General features: G+C 34.4%; 1 protein-coding gene and 1 long non-coding RNA gene across 7 annotated transcripts in view; both read left to right on the forward strand.

Annotated features, from left to right (window-relative positions):
• LOC108364887 (uncharacterized) overlaps positions 1-17338 on the forward strand; it is a 17683-nt gene extending 345 nt beyond the window's left edge. The window contains exons 2-3 of the long non-coding RNA XR_001847840.1: positions 2244-2249; positions 17234-17338. This is a non-coding gene — a long non-coding RNA (uncharacterized LOC108364887). The remainder of the gene's footprint in view (positions 1-2243; positions 2250-17233) is intronic.
• LOC108364849 (neural-cadherin-like) overlaps positions 1-18279 on the forward strand; it is a 539754-nt gene that overhangs the window by 287863 nt on the left and 233612 nt on the right. The gene's annotated exons all lie outside the window — the stretch shown is intronic.

The following is an 18279-nucleotide window of genomic DNA, read 5'->3' on the forward strand; positions in this document are numbered from 1 at the left end:
ATTTACTGATTTATCGAAGATTTTGTATTTCTCTAAATTACCGTCATATGGGATGTGGGCGTGGTTATTGTCCGATTTTAAAAAGTTTCGGCGATTTTTTATGCTGTACCAAGGCCAGCAACTGTGCCAAGTTTGGAAGAAATTGGTGCAGCGGTTACCAAGATATACACATGTAACCATAAGTGGGCGTGGCTACTCCCATTTTCAAAAAATTTATAATATTCTTTTTGTTCGTCTAAAAATTATTGTAAATATCAATTTTGAGTGAACTATCTCCAGTAGTTACTAAAATATCGCAGTTTTCGTATTTCTGAAAATTACCGTTATATGGGAAGTAGGCGTGGTTATTGAGCGATTTTAGAAATTTTCGGCCATTTGGTATGTTGTGCGAAAGCCAACAACTGTGCAAGCTGCTTCAGTAAACGTTTTAGTGCACTCCATTGCTTTGCAATTAAGGCTGCTGCAGAAAACTGCGGCATCTCAGCGGGATTGATTGGTTAACTTGCTAATGGAGGCTGCTTGGAGCAGAAGCAAAATCATTGTGAGGAAAGGCTGTTAATGTAATAATAAAGAAACATTTTGAGAACGGCTTTGCCGTGCCCTATGTACACAAGATGCAGTGATTCGTTCCAGCGCTACACTAGCATCTACGCTTCTTGCATCTTGACGGCTGTCGCAATTTAACACACATCACTTCATTGTATTAGTTTTTACGCAGTCTTCAACTCAAAAATCACTCACAAATTGCAAATTAACACAATTTAAACTGATTTTTCACTTATAATTCAAATTTCTCTTTCGCTGATTTGTAAACAAAGGTTTATTTACAAGTTACCACAAGTGTCAAAATCGGCAAAACCAAAGTAGCGGTACCACTGACGGCGCCACCTTTGTTCGCTGCACCGTGATTATTGCCAATATGCAATACGGACATCCATATATCGTCACCTAAGGGTGAAAAGGTGCCAAGTCAATTTTTTGAAATTTTTCAAGACAGACGAAAAATCGATGTAGTTTCGTATTACCTGTCATTCTGCATCAAAAACTAATCTTTGAAAAAAAAATGGACTTGGCACCTTTTCACATTTAGGTAGCGATATAATTTATGGCGTACTTGGACCCAGATTTCAGAAAAGTCTGCCAGTGGGCTCGTACTCAACCATATTTCAGGCGGAGGTCTTCCCAATCGAAGTCTGTTTGCGCGAATGTCATCATAGAAGGCAAATGAGGCCAGAATAAATATTATGTCGGAAATTCAGGCAGCGTTAAAGGCCTAAGAGTCTTTTCAAGGCTTGTAAACTCTTGAAGCACCTGCGAGCCCACAATAGCGTCACGCAGGAAGGGTTTGAAGGCAACGAAAGGGCTGACTGACTTGCAAAGCGTGAAGCGCAAATGGGTTTGCATGGTCCCTAGCCTTTCTGCGGTACATCTAAAGGATACACTGCAGACCTACTTAGGAGCTAACTGGGAATAATATNAGGCAGCGTTAAAGGCCTAAGAGTCTTTTCAAGGCTTGTAAACTCTTGAAGCACCTGCGAGCCCACAATAGCGTCACGCAGGAAGGGTTTGAAGGCAACGAAAGGGCTGACTGACTTGCAAAGCGTGAAGCGCAAATGGGTTTGCATGGTCCCTAGCCTTTCTGCGGTACATCTAAAGGATACACTGCAGACCTACTTAGGAGCTAACTGGGAATAATATCAAATTGCTGCCCACTGGCGGAAGTCAAAGGCAATAAGACAATCGAAGATATGCATAACTCTTTCCAGCAGGATCTCCGAAAGACACCTTGAACTTAGAACTCTTACTGCCAACCTGACAGCACACTGCAAGTTAACGTACGGTTTCAACTAAATGGGTCTGTAGAGATTGACTGTAGGGTTTGTCGGCTGGTGAAAGAAACCCCAGAGTATATTCTATGTGCCTGTCGACGAAGTATGAATCGTAGATTGATACACCTTGGAGAACGAATGCCTCCTCCATCTTAAATTTGGAACATAGCCTCATCCAAAGTGCTGAGCTTTTTAAAAAGCCTAAGGTTGGAGTGATTACAATTTGGATTTAGCACAATATATCTTCTTGGGTCACAGCGAAGGTATCTGCGACGTAATAATAATAATATCGTCACTAGACACGAATAAAGAGCTCGGAAAAACTCTTTGGGGAGTTCTGGGGAATACTGTTGCACTCGAAAATATAGTTGACCGCGGACATAAGTTTTTGGGTCTTTCTTCACTGTCAAAGAGGTTAACGTGGCTTTATTTGCCGTCACCTATGTTAAGAGTCTTTCTTCGCCGAAATTTTTTTACGCCTCTTTTTTCGCTATCAACTTTTGAGCTCGCGTCTATATTCGTATCTAGTGACGATATGTATGTATGTGTAAAGATACATATGTACATATGGATAAGTCTGTACAGTAGAATGAATCGTTATAAGCAGTTAATTTGTTTTTAATAATCTAGTTGTGTTTTAGTTTTTCTAAATGTTATGTTAACTATGTTTTTAAAAAATTTGACATTGAAAACAAATAGTAAAACTCAAAAAAATGTTTGGTAGGTTTTGGTTGGTTATGGTAGGAAAATTTGTCTGTGGCAACGCTGATTTACATCTCGTTTCGAACCGAAAAACAGCAGAAAAATTCAACAGACAAACAAATAATAGTAACAGAAAGAAATTGTGGAGAAAAATGTAGTAATATATATTCGTACTGACCAACAGTAAGCATAAAGCGTTGCTGACATAATAACCGCCCAGTAGGAGACACCACGGCAAAGTGGTCTGGAACTGAAATGTAATGTCCATAATCGGCTACAAGTGTTCACCGAGTTTTCCTTTTATTTTAAATAATCAGACATAACTATTATAAGTGAAAAGAATAAAATTCAATCAATGATCATTATATTAAGATAAATATTTTTCGAGTTATCTATAATTATTGTTCAAGGACTTATATTATAAAAGTCCTTTCATAATAATTATCAGAGAGATAAATATATTTAAGTCTTCTAAGACTTATATTATAAAAGGTTTTATATAATAATTATCATTGAGATAAATATTTTTAAGTTTTCAAAGACTTATTTTAAGACTTATATTATAAAAGCCTTCACATAATAATTATGAGCGCGAAAAAATTTTTTCAGTCTTAAAAGACGGGACTTGTTCATGAGCATTTCAGGATTAGTTGGGGACCAGTTGGGGCTTGGTTTGGGACCCGTTCGGGACTATATACAACATTTTTTCGCACTCATAATTATTATCAAAAGACTTTTATAATATAAGACTCAAAATAAAAGTATTTGAAGACTTAAAAATACTTATCTCGCTGATAATTATTATGAAAAGACTTCTATTATATAAGTCTTAAAATAATAGTTATCGATGACTTAAAAAAATTTTCTCACACATAATTATTATCAAAAGACTTTTATAATTCTTACGCAAATTTGGATGACTTTTTTACAACTCCACCATGAAATAATTATTTTTCTGGGTCTCTGCGTTTAACATTGAATGTCCTAGGCCCAGACCAATTGTCCGCTTGTGCAATACATTGTAACCAATTTTAGATACAAAAAAGAATAAAATAAAACGTTTGCCAGCTGCGATTTTCTAAGCGCATACTCTCCCTTCCTGCCAACGCCGCACATGAAAATTCGATGACTAAGTGCCTACATATCAGTAAATCGATAATTGTACCCGTTGTCCGCGTGACATTGTAACCAGTTTTAGATCAAAACTCGTACCTTATGTATTACATTCATTAGATACTAAACTAAAATTTTAATTTCAATTAACGTTGTAATTGCACACTGCAATTAATCCAATTGCAACTAAAATTGTGCCAATTAAAAATAACAATTAGTTAACTTATAAATAAAAAAATACAGAAATAAAAATTACAAGATATAGAAAATTCTACATGTAGTATTTGTTGTATATTAGAAAGGTGTAGTTATATAAGAAAGAAGTGGACATATGAAAGCGTACTACCCATCATCCTGATACTTCTTCTTCTTCTTATTCTACGAAGCACGTCAGTCGTTTCTCTTCTGTGCCAACTAACGCCAATTGGAAATGCCAAGTGAGGCCAAGTCCTTCTCCACTTGGTCTTTCCATCGCAGTGGGCGCCTCCCTCTTCCTCTGCTACCACCAGCATGTTCCGAGTTGAATACTTTCAGAGCTGGAGCGTCGGAGTCCATTCGAACGACATGGCCAAGCCAGCGGAGCCGCTGTATTTTAATTCGCTGCACTATGTCCATGTCGTTGTAAAGCACATACAGCTTATGATTCCATTGTCTGATCCATCCTGATTAACTAATTTTACTTATTAAATTAAACGTTGCAAGAGGCCTGGCAAAGGTGATATCGCCGACGCACAGTGGGACCTCGCCATATATGTAAGCTGCGTCCAAAAGTAGTTCCCATACTACAAATTAGCTGAAATTTCATATATGGTCTATTCTGCACTTAGGAATGGTTCTGCGCCACCATACTACAGCAGAGTTCGGGGCTAAAACTATATATACCTGGAATACCATAGCCGGTCGCAGACCCTAGGTCTTGCTTATTTTCTTTAAACAGGACTAGGGCTGTCTTGATGGGATTAACAGCAATACCCTCCAAAGTTCAGCATTCCTCAGTTTTATTCGAGATTCTCTATGTCTTAACGCAGACCTCTCAGGCCTATATATTTAGTAGTAATTTTTAACCGTTTATTTTTAATAAAATCCACAAAACAATTAAAAACTAATTAATTGTTAACTGCAGAAAATCACAATTAATTAATTTCCATACTTCCATTAAAAAGCTCAAAATTTTGATGAAACCTTGTCGATTTTTGCTAGTTTTTGTACAAAATTTGAAATTTTGACTTACGTAGTCTTTCACTTTCATAAAAAAATAATAAACATTAACAGCCAATTTCACGAAAGCTATTTAACTGAAAAATGATTTAAGTTTATTGGTTTTATATGGAAATTGACAGAAAATAAAAAAATAATTTTCAACTTAAACTGGTGAAACCGGCTGTAAATAATCGAAAGGGGAATAGCCAAATTATGCTAAAATATCTTTTCCCTATTTATATTTTCGCCACTGTATGTACAGCTTATATTTTTTATGTCCATGATTTTTAAGGGAATTAGTACTTTTTTTTATAATTTCACTAAAATCAAGTTAGAATTGTTTCATTAAAAAGCTTAACAAATCATCACAAAAACCTAAAACAAACTGTGACAAGAATGATAGACTGTAATATAGCGTTAGTTTGACATAATAATATTCTATGTCGTTTGTGATAACGAAAGTACCTACTGCCATGTTTGTGCGAAAAATTGTTTTTGGGCCACAGTACAAGGATACTCTTATTAAATTAATAAAGAAAACACTGAAAGATCGGGACTTAATCGGTACAAATGTGAAAAATCGACTTTTACAAAATAATCAGCGGGACAATTTTCTCAAAATCGGTACTGTCCCGCCAAAATCGGTACGAATAGTCACAGTAACTATACCCCTTATCAAATCATTTAATTCTTTTTGGGTAAAAGGTTTTGGCAGTGTAGACGCTATTCCTTCAAATTACTGCCACTACTCACTTTTTAAAAGATTTATTCTAATAATGCGCTACTGATGGATTTTAAATACGTACTTCCTCTGAATGCGTTAAGGACCTCCTAGCCAATTCTAAGGGCCGGTTACTCAATGTCTGGTTAACCCTGTTGTATACATGGAGTCGAAGACGTCGACAACGATGTTTAACCGCAGATAAGTGTTAACCAGACTTTGAACAACCGGCCCTAAGTCTGTCCCATGTTTTCACACCACATTTGCAAACAAGTGTGGGATATCCACTGCTTGTATTCATCCCAAATTTTGGATTTCAAGTATAATATATTTAACCTCTTAGAGGCACTCGGAATCTTTTAACTGTGTAGGTATTTACCACAATTGTAACGAAATACATTTAGTTCTTTGCGACAACTTGTATGCGATGAATGCGCGATATTAAAATTAGTTTATATATATATGGAATCGTTCCGATAATACAAAATACGTCTTAAGAAGTATTGATTACAGGATATATGCTAAGCTACCGTTAAATTCAAAATTACACCTAGGAAAAAAATTTGTTTAGTATTGTCAATGCACACCTTATAACAAACCACTAACGATATCTCGGCACCAGAAAATTTTATTCAAATTGTTGACCTTTATAAATATACTAGTTACACACTGATACATAGGCAGGTTACATGCATTGTAGATATTAAGGGTCTTTACACCAAGGCTTGGTACTCGGTAACTCGGTGTTCGGTAATTTTTTCCCATGTATTTTGTTTGTGTAAAACTATTTTACACAAACAAAATACTTTAGAAAAAATTACTGGACACCGAGTTACCGAATACCGTGCTCGGTGTGAAGAGCCACATTGTTTCTTATGTTTTATTTGATATCGAAATTTGCAAAATATTTCTATTATTGTTCACTACGTTTGAAAAAAAACGATCTCTGGTTACGGTTAAAACATCAGCCAGGGGAATGGATAACATTGGATGGTGTCCAAACGTTAAATTTTTTGTTGTGTGTTTTTCTGTTGATATGCACATGTTTATATGTATAAATACATACTACATTATTTCTTGCTATCCAACCTATTTCTCCCCAACATAAACATACATATGAAGCGTAGCCGCAAATAACATTGGAAAACTCTCGCTTCGGATATGGACAGTTTGTAGTTAGCGTAAACGAACATAGCGACACGGGGTTTTTAAGAACGTTGCGAGAAGCATAGAAAAACTTTCGATGAAAAAAAAATATTTTCATTGAAGTTGGTTAAGCGGTTTCGGAGATTAGCGTAAACAAATACAGTGACACGGGATTTCGGTTAAGCGGTTTCGGAGATTAGCGTAAACGAACGCAGTGACACGGGATTTTTATCAGGGACGTGAACCGGATGAAAAATTTGGTCGGTTCAGTGCAGCGGTTCGAACCGTTTTTGCGCTTTTGGATTGGTTCGTCAAAGCGGTTTTTTTGGTCTTTGAACCGGGGTTTCGGTTCGGTTAAAGGGTTCGAAAACCAAAAAATAACGCACAAGTTTAAGTGTCAAGTGCAACAACGCGCAAGGTTAAGGTCAAGTGTCTGTCAAATGAGATGGGTTGCCTTTACATTTGATATTGTCACATGGTAAACAAACACGGTAGGTATTACCATGTTTAACAAAAAGAAAAATAGTGCCTACATTTATCCATTGAAAATTGGTTGAAACGAACCTTTAAACCTTTACAGAAAGTGGTTCGGTTTTCGGTTCGGATCAAACATTTGTGGAAAATTTTGGTTCAGTTAATGGTTCAGTTAATCAATAGAAAAAAACGGTTTTCCCGGTTCAACCCCGGTTCGTTTCAAACCCGGTTCACGTCCCTGGTTTTTATATATAAAGAATATAAGCACGATGCGAGAAGCATAGAAAAAATTTCAATGAAAAAAAATATATATTTTTTCTCAGGTTCAAAACTATCCTATATTTTAAGTTGGAACCAACAATACAAACCCACAAAATTTTATTGAAATCGGTTAAGCGGTTTCGGAGATTAGCGTAAACGAACACAGTGTCACGGGTTTTTTATATCTTAAGATAATTTATATTCATCGATACAATTTTGCAAAATATAATTTTTGTTTTTACTAACATTATGTTACCGTATAAGAGGATCTGTATTCCTTCATCGCATACATATGTACATACTTACATACTCAATTTGTGTATATTTCTGTTACTACGTTTATACGCATAGAAAAATCGACTAAATAAAATCAGCTGTTTTCATTTGACATTTTATAAGTTAACATAATGGAAAGTGATAAAAATCTAGTTTTATTCGGCATTATAAAATCGTGGCAAAGAAAAAGAACGATTATTATTGATCAGCTTTTAAATACTGATGCGATTATTTGGAATTTGAGCGGAACAGCTGATCTCCAATTCGCTTTTAGTGTGAGCGATGTTTATACACTCTTTCTAACTGTCTGGAGAAATAAACTACCGATTTGAAATGGAGTGTGAGCCAAAACACTTCGCTCTTTCAAAGCGAATTGAAATTCAGTTTATACATATGTTTTGAATCGCGGCGAAATGAATTAAAGCGACTTATGCATGCGTATAAACGTAGTATGTGTGGCCAACCTCAATACAGTGAGGTTGTTCACGCTTGCCTGGTTATGTGGTTATATTTATACCCGAGCGCACTTGTGGACAAGGGTATTATAACTTTGTTCACATAAAGGTAGTTTATAACATGCAAAACGAATCGAGATAGATATAGACAAATGTATACATAAATGATCAGAATGAAAAGAGAAATCGATTAAGCGGTTACTGTCTGTCCGTCCGTCCGTCTGTGCACACGATAACTCGAGCAAAAATTGAGATATCTTAACGAAACTTGGTACGTGTACTTCTTTCGGCCTTGGTATAACATACGAAACGGCCGAAAATTTTTAAAATCGGACAATAACCACGCCCACATCCCATATAACGGTAATTTAGAGAAATACAAAATCTTCGATAAAGCAGTAAATATTAAAGCTAATTTATTCAAAATTGATGCTTGCAGCAATTCTTTACCAAGAAATACGTGTATAATAAAATTTGTGAAAATGAGCTTGGCACCGCCCACTTATGATCACATATATGTATGTATCTCGGTAACTGTTCTACCAATTTGTACCAAACTCGGTATGGTTATTGTACTTGACACATNCAAGTTTAAGTGTCAAGTGCAACAACGCGCAAGGTTAAGGTCAAGTGTCTGTCAAATGAGATGGGTTGCCTTTACATTTGATATTGTCACATGGTAAACAAACACGGTAGGTATTACCATGTTTAACAAAAAGAAAAATAGTGCCTACATTTATCCATTGAAAATTGGTTGAAACGAACCTTTAAACCTTTACAGAAAGTGGTTCGGTTTTCGGTTCGGATCAAACATTTGTGGAAAATTTTGGTTCAGTTAATGGTTCAGTTAATCAATAGAAAAAAACGGTTTTCCCGGTTCAACCCCGGTTCGTTTCAAACCCGGTTCACGTCCCTGGTTTTTATATATAAAGAATATAAGCACGATGCGAGAAGCATAGAAAAAATTTCAATGAAAAAAAATATATATTTTTTCTCAGGTTCAAAACTATCCTATATTTTAAGTTGGAACCAACAATACAAACCCACAAAATTTTATTGAAATCGGTTAAGCGGTTTCGGAGATTAGCGTAAACGAACACAGTGTCACGGGTTTTTTATATCTTAAGATAATTTATATTCATCGATACAATTTTGCAAAATATAATTTTTGTTTTTACTAACATTATGTTACCGTATAAGAGGATCTGTATTCCTTCATCGCATACATATGTACATACTTACATACTCAATTTGTGTATATTTCTGTTACTACGTTTATACGCATAGAAAAATCGACTAAATAAAATCAGCTGTTTTCATTTGACATTTTATAAGTTAACATAATGGAAAGTGATAAAAATCTAGTTTTATTCGGCATTATAAAATCGTGGCAAAGAAAAAGAACGATTATTATTGATCAGCTTTTAAATACTGATGCGATTATTTGGAATTTGAGCGGAACAGCTGATCTCCAATTCGCTTTTAGTGTGAGCGATGTATATACACTCTTTCTAACTGTCTGGCGAAATAAACTGCCGATTTGAAATGGAGTGTGAGCCAAAACACTTCGCTCTTTCAAAGCGAATTGAAATTCAGTTTATACATATGTTTTGAATCGCGGCGAAATGAATTAAAGCGACTTATGCATGCGTATAAACGTAGTATGTGTGGCCAACCTCAATACAGTGAGGTTGTTCACGCTTGCCTGGTTATGTGGTTATATTTATACCCGAGCGCACTTGTGGACAAGGGTATTATAACTTTGTTCACATAAAGGTAGTTTATAACATGCAAAACGAATCGAGATAGATATAGACAAATGTATACATAAATGATCAGAATGAAAAGAGAAATCGATTAAGCGGTTACTGTCTGTCCGTCCGTCCGTCTGTGCACACGATAACTCGAGCAAAAATTGAGATATCTTAACGAAACTTGGTACGTGTACTTCTTTCGGCCTTGGTATAACATACGAAACGGCCGAAAATTTTTAAAATCGAACAATAACCCCGCCCACATCCCATATAACGGTAATTTAGAGAAATACAAAATCTTCGATAAAGCAGTAAATATTAAAGCTAATTTATTCAAAATTGATGCTTGCAGCAATTCTTTACCAAGAAATACGTGTATAATAAAATTTGTGAAAATGAGCTTGGCACCGCCCACTTATGATCACATATATGTATGTATCTCGGTAACTGTTCTACCAATTTGTACCAAACTCGGTATGGTTATTGTACTTGACACATAGAAGCAAAACGTTGAAAGTTATTGAATTCGGACTAAAATTACGGCTGGTTTTCATATAACGGTAAATTTCAGAAATGCTTGAAACTTCAATATTTCGAAATTTAAGGTCGCTAATTTACTCATGTAGCATGCTTACATGCTTACCATGTAGCGGTAGCTTTCGGAAAGGTGAAAAATATATATATTTAATACTTGCACCGGGTATTTAATGTTCGGCTCCGCTCGAATCTTAGACTTTCTTACTTGTTTTTATTCAGTTTACAACAATAAAACACACTACACAACAATAATTTTTAACCAGATAACCTGAAAACCAGGCAAGTGTGAACAACCTCAGTATTTTAAGCATCAGCCATAATACTAGTAAGTGATATTTATGGCCGTAATTGAGGGAGCCGTTTTTTGAAACCCTGCTTTTCCAATGGACTCATAAGACTTTCATTATTGTATGAATACAAAGAGGTAGCGAAAATTGAGCTCAGTTACAATTCCGGAAAGCATGAAGACAATGGTTTAGTGTTTAAGTCACAGTCAAAGCTGGGATGTACGTGAATGGCCGCAATAATAATTAGCAAATTACTTTATGAACAAAACAAAGGTATTGCATTACAACAACTTCGTACCATACCACAGCTTTCAAAGACTACGTACTTCACGTCCAATGAATCGACTAACTTGCTTATGCTTTCCTTGCTCCTTTGCTTATTTACCGGTGTTTCGTCGCCTCACTCGCCCTCTTAAACCAACTTTGTCTGCAACATTTCGCACTATTTTATTCAGGCCGTCAGCACCTGCTTAATGTGACAATTATCAAAGCAAATGGCCAATGGTTCTTTCGTCGTCATTTGTCTGTGTTGCGCTGTAATTTGACGCCATCTAAAGTGGATATTTTTATTATCAGTCAGTTGAAGGTGCAGTTATGACAAAAACCGACACTCTGAACGGCAAGAACTTCAACCCGACCGTAATATTACCCGCGCGCACACATAGCAGTAAACTATTCGTTTTAGCCATATTTGGCTCAGCGGGTATGACAGTGGCAGCTTCAGACGATTATGGCCATCATTTTGGCTACCGTAGCAGTCATTCTAATGTTGCCACCAGTGTTGCCAGTTTAGAAGTTTTCCGGCTAGATTTAGCCGTATTGAATTTCTTTTAGCCGGAAAAAATGTTTTAAAAATGCAGCCGATTTTTTAGCCGTTTAGCCAAAAAGAATTAGCCGTTTTTAGCCAATTTTGTTGTTCCTATATTTCCTTATTTCTTTATTTCAAATTCAAAATAAAAGTTTCACAATTTTGAAAAGAATGACAAAGGTCACTGATTTATCATTACCATAATTTTAGCTTTCCTTTTTGAGAACTCTATTCTGACCTAATATCTTTGTTGCTTTGTTTTAAGCAGAGATGTTAAGTATTTCAAATACAGGTATATAAAATACAAGTACAAAAAACGTGTTTGTATTTTCGTTGTGGTCGTTATAAACCCATTTGCAATTTTAGTGTGAAAAATTTATTTCAAGAAGCTTTCAATAGATTTATGATTGGCAACAAATTTAAGTGCTCTATGTACACATTTTTTTACTTTCACGGTTCTACTTTCACGTTTTCAGAAAAAAACTTGCAATTCTTGGCTTAAAAACGAACGCTTCAAACATTGCGACTGAAAGTTGGTCTTCTAGAGAACATTTGGCAACAATTAAACATATCGCTGCAGCAGATTCTTTATCTAGAGAAAGTCAGCCAAAAATTCTATTTAAGACAACTGAGTATACGGCAAGTAAAAGAAGTTGAGCCTCGTATACAGTATATTTTGCTTAGCTGCACATCCTTCTTTGCACGAAAAACTTGTGCACGTAAACGAAAAAGGCACTTAAGCGAATTTTCTTTACTACTTCAATGAGGAAGGTATCCGAATCCCTATGAAACCAAATATTGGCGGAGCACTTACCATGTAGAAACTACTGCAAGCGAAATTTTTGCCGAATGTTATCTAATAATCTATATAACTACATAAATTGATAGCCATTTTCGTTGTTCTGCGAGATGAGCAAAATAAATAAAAGGTTGTAAAATTAAGTAATTGTAGGGCCAGTGCAGGTAAACGTAATACTTTCATTGATACTTGATACTAGTTGCACAATTTTTAAAGCAGGTATCGCCAATGTGCAGGTATGTTGAATGCAGTTTCCTTATAAATCTTAAAAATAATGCTTTTGATGCGCATTTTGGGGTAGGTATCTTAAATGTGCACTTAAGCATAGAGGCAGCAAAGCAAAATATACTGTACATCAATTAGATCATTTATCTATGTTGAAAAAAAAAACAAGTTCAGCGATTATGAAATATGATTACTTTAGTTAGTTCACCCTGTGTCTCTGCAGGATTGCGGATTTAGCAAGCCGGGAATTCGTGGGTTCGAATCCCACTCCCAGGGAACATTGTTTTACATCTTGTTTTGTTTTTTTAAATATTATTTACATTTTTGTTACTCAATTATAGTTTTTGTGGCCTTTTTAATTAAAATTAAATTCCAAAAAATTTTATTAATAACGAAATAATTATATGAAATACCATAAACAAAAAAAGATAATAAAAAAAAATTTAATAAAATAAAATAAAAAATGTTTATGTTAAAATAAAAATATAATTTGTTTTTTGTTATTTTAATGAAAAACTTATTGTGGAAAACCAAGAATAACTTGAAAAAATGGTAGAAGTGATAGCTATTTCGGAAATCACCACATTTCCTCATCAGACTTCTTTCAGTAGGATTCGAGCCGACGATCCCACTGACTCAGCCAGTTGCCTACGCACTGTACTAAGTTCGCCTTGTAAATTATAGTTGCTTTTTCCCACTTTTTCATTTGTTAAGCCAACACAATCAAGCGCAGCTATTCCGCTGCAATTTACACTTGATCATGTGGCTGTTGGTTTTGTTGGTTCTTTGTTAATAATTCTATTTTTAGAATGTTTAACTTTTAGGTTTGCCTCAAGCTCAATACAAATTGTTGAATATTATTGTTAAAAGGCCATAAAATAACAAAAACAAATAACTTAAGGAAGAGCAGACCTAAAAGTTAAACATTCTAAAAATAGAATTGTTAACAAAGTCCCAAAAAAACCAACAGGCACATGATAAAGTGTAAATTGCAGAGGAATAGCTGCGCTTGATTGTGTTGGCATAACAAAAATGAAAATAGTGGAAAAAATCAAACGATAATTTACAAGGCGAACTTAGCACAGTGCGTAGGCAACTGGCTGAGTCAGTGGGATCTTCGGTTCGAATCCTACTGAAAGAAGTCTGAATGTGGTGATTTCCGAAATAGCTATCACTTCTACCATTTTTTCTAATTATTGTTGCTTTTCCACAATAAGTTTTTCATTAAAAACGGCCCGAAGCTCAATAAAAATTGTTGAATAAAAATATAAAAAAAAAAAAAATATTGTTTGGAATCTCTTGGAGTGGGGACCGAACCTGGGTGCTATTGCGTTTACTACTTCAACAACAAAAGTTAGAACCTTATTTTACCATTTTAGATCCGCGTTCTCCTCATTTTAAAGTTAAAATTCTGTTTTTGCCATAAAATGCGTTTTAAGTTTACTATGACAGAGTTAAAATGGTGATTACAATAAAACACAATTTTAATCGTTAAAACCTTTTTCTAACTTCTCTATGACTAGGGCCAGTTATTTTAAGAAGTCTCTTACAAAAGCTGCGATAGAAATTTAATATTAAACTCATATGACTTATATGTATGTACATATTAATTTTCCACATGTTTAATGGAATATATTTACCACATAGTATAATTAATATTGTATTAGTTGCACACTAAAAACAAATGTTATGCGGTTGTGTCTCGTTTTATGTTATTTAATAATAAAATCGTGAATTGTCTGAAAAAATAACCTTCCATTTTTATCCAGGGAAAAAGCTTATATATAGCCGTTTCTAGCCGATTTTTTTGCTCGTCTAGCCGGTCTTCTCGAAAAATTCTGCCACTTCACTATTGTAAGTTGCACTTCAGGAGCAAAGTAGCCAACTCATTTTTGAGAATTCCCCGATTTCGACAATGAAATTCCCCGATTTTGCCCGAAATTTCGTAAAATTCCCCACACATCTCCAGATATCATCCAGATCCTTATTTACACAAAAAATCTATATATATATATGTATATAATACACGAAGGCATTTTTTTGTTCAGCATAAAAGATCTGCACCGTTCGTTCGATTTTCAAAAATGGCAATTAAATTAAAATTTTTCAATAATCAATACCATCAAGTCCGTACCGTTCGTTCGATTTTCAAAAGTGAGGTGTGAAATTAAAGGGCTCGGGCTGTAGATGTGCAATAAGGATTTATTTTTTTGAAACGAGTTGCCACCTTTTAAAAACTTATCTATATTCAAATTTTTAAAAAAAAAATGTATCGATTATTAAAAACAGGTATTAATCGAAAGGGTTTGGAAAAGCTTTGTTTTTTAACTTAACTATAGGAGGGTTGCTACCTGTTTAAAAATAAAATTCAATTTGAATTAAGGTAAATAGGTAAGAGAAGTATGGTTTTAAGAAGGTAATAGTTTGAAAATATTTTGAACAAGGTTGCCACCTGCTTGAAATGGCGAATTTAATTAACTTATACACAAATTATATGAAACATCAAAATATTAATGTCAAACGAAAGTGTGTTAAGAAATCTTATTTTCAACGCTAAGACTATTTTTGAGGTGATGAAAAAGGGTTACCACCTATTTAAATAGTTGTATTCAAAGTATTTATTAAGTTAAATTAATTATTAAAATTTGGGTATCTATCTAAGGGGGTTTCAAAAATCTTTACTTCTGAACCATATTTAGTGGAGTTGCCACATGTTTAAAAAATCAAGCTCAACTTAATTTGTCACTTAAATAAAATATGTGTCGCAATATTAGACAAAGAAGCCTTAACAAGAGTTTAGCTTGAATATACTTTTCGAGAGGGCTACCATTTGTTTGAAAGGTTTAATTTAATCAACTAACGCAAAACTTATGTGAATTATGTAAATACGGGAGTCAAACGAAAGAGTGTTAAGAAATATTTAGTCTGAATAATTGGAACGTTTGAGAAGGGCTGCCACGTGTTTAAAAAGTTACTTTCAAATTATTCATTAAGTTTCGTATCAAACGAAATGGGTTTGAAAACTCTTTATTTCTGACCTTCATTTAGGAGGGTTGCAACGTGTTTGAACAATCAAATTCAAATTAGTTCATCTGCTATTGAAACACACGTATATCACAATGTTAGGCGAAAGGGATTTAAGAAGATTTTAGTTTGAAATAACTTTTGAAAAGGACCTCCACCTTTAGTGGTGATTTGAAATTTGATGAAATTATAAACCTGCACTATGCGAAACCTCTCTTCACTAAAAACGGCTAGATGGATTTAAGTGTATTCATAAGCCAAACCAAACTTGTATAAAGTTAGTTAACAAATAAAGTATAAAAAAGGTTTATATCGCACACCGTCTTCAAAAGAGTCACAACTCAAAGTTTAGCACTTTTGAAATTATGCGCTTAATATGTACACAGAGCTTTTATTTACCTTTCAGAAAAAGCTGGAGCAAATTTTTGTTATTATTTGTTAAAAAAAAAAACCTAAGGTAAAGTCGCTCTTGCCCATATGATTATCATGCGCTTAGAAATAGTTTTTCGCATTTTCTGGCAAACGTATTATTTTGAGTTGTGACTCGGTGTGCGATATAATATTTACATATTTACATAGAGTGGTCGGCAAAATTTTAGTCGCACCAAATTTTGCCAAGTTTTCACAACTATTTTTTTTTGGTTATATAATTTTAGTAATTTTTTATAAATATATAGTTCACTCTTTAACGAAAAGTGTATAAATCCAAGTTTCATACTTTTTACAATATTTATAATAAATCAACATTCGTAAAAAGGTCGACCTCTTAAATAGATTTTGTAGCAAGGTTTTGAGTATGCAGTTTAGAAACTCACTCAATTCTAGTGCAAGTTTCAAGTGGGTAAAAATTTTCGTTTTAGATTTTTTTTGCCGAAGCTGTTGCGGTTTTCTTCCTTTTAAAAATAACTTGTGGTTATTCGTTATATGAAAGCAAATGCGACAAAGAAATTTCTAAAAAATCAACGGTAATTTTTAGCCGTTTGAAACTTTGTTGTACTAGAATTGATCGAACTGGAATTCCCCACAAAAAAATGTGCATTCCCCGATTCCCCTCGCAAACTGAAATCCCCCGCAAATCGGGAATTCTCCACGAGTTGGCTTCCCTGTTCAAAAGTCCCATACACATATACACATACATATTCGTATCGTACTGATATTGAGGCATATGCGTTTTATGATAATCCCTCCAACAACACCATATCCCTTCAATTGGCGCTCTACTCTCATCTGTATTGCTCAGTTATTTTAAGTTTTTCTGCTATTTATTGCCTTTATTTTATTTTATTTAAGTTGTTCGCTATGTGTGTACGTCCGACTGCGTTCACCTTGTCCAGTTGTGGGTTTAAACAACCCGGCATTTGTTCAGTCTTGCACATCGGTGCACAATGGGCCATGAGCGGAAAAAATTTTATTTGTGCTAATTGTATTTGCTAGCTATTTATATTAATTATTTATACTACACCCTTTGGGTGATCCGGTTTTACAAGATTTGGCAGCAAATAAAAATTCAAGTTTGAAAGCTAAGCCAATAAATCACGGGACTGAATACATATTTATGTATTTACATTAGGGTGATTGAAAAATATTGATTTTCAAGAATTCCATACCATTTCCACGAAAAGTTGTTTTTTCATAAAATACAGTGAAACCTCCCTTGGGCGGACACTCACCGTCAGTCATTTTTTGGCCGCCGAAGAGAGGTGTCCGCTCAATGGAAGGGAAGCTTATTTTAGTACTTTTTAATGTTTTAATTACTGTGACTATTCACTATTTCTTATTTGTATAAAATATATTGATATTACATCGTTCAAACAAAAATGTGCATGTATTTTTTCAAAAGTACATATTTCATTTATGTGCGTAAGTACACATTAAGTAATAAAAAAATAAAAATAAATATTACATTTCAATCCATAAACTACATAAAACCATGGATTCATTACATAAAAAACTGGGAAATTGTCGATTGACGTAAGTTTTATTTTTAATTTTTTTCAGTGTCAGTACCTTTTTCATCAACAGTTTTCATGTTTTTATCAGTAACAAAATCTAACCAGAAATCTAAATTTTCGGTCCATGTATTTATTATTATCTATTGTTATAAATTCATCAGAATTGGAATTGGATTCTCCAAGGGTTTCTGATAATTCAAATAATGAACCTAAATCACTGCGCAAACCAAACTAAATGTGTGCATAAAAATCACATTTTATGCGGGAAGTCCCCCTTTTCCATTTAGTAGTCCGCCTATGAGGAGTTCGCGTCCGCTCAACGGAGGTTTTTATTTGATTTGTTATGAAAAGGAATTTTAGTGTCTTAATAAGAGGTTCGCGTCCGCTCAATAGAGATTTTTGTGTCAATTTTATGCAAAATAACTGTCCGCGTCCGGCCAAGAGAGTGTCCGCTTAAGAGAGAGTAATTTGTTCCGAAATTTGTACTTAAAACTTAGCATAGGAAAAAATGTCCGCCCAAGGGAGATGTCCGTCTAATAGAGGTGTCCGTTAGGAGAGGTTTCACTGTACATGGAAAACTTTGAGCGCTTTGAGCGACCTCTAAATATTTTTTGATTTCAAAATAAAAAATGTGAGTCTATTTTTTAACCGACTTCCAAAAAAGGAGGAGGTTATCAGTTCGTCGGAATCTTTTTTTTTTTTTTTTTTTTTTTTTT

The sequence above is a fragment of the Rhagoletis zephyria genome, unplaced genomic scaffold, assembly GCF_001687245.7.
Source record: "Rhagoletis zephyria isolate East Lansing unplaced genomic scaffold, Rhagoletis_zephyria_1.1 Rzeph_scaffold_00034, whole genome shotgun sequence".
NCBI lineage: Eukaryota > Metazoa > Arthropoda > Insecta > Diptera > Tephritidae > Rhagoletis > Rhagoletis zephyria.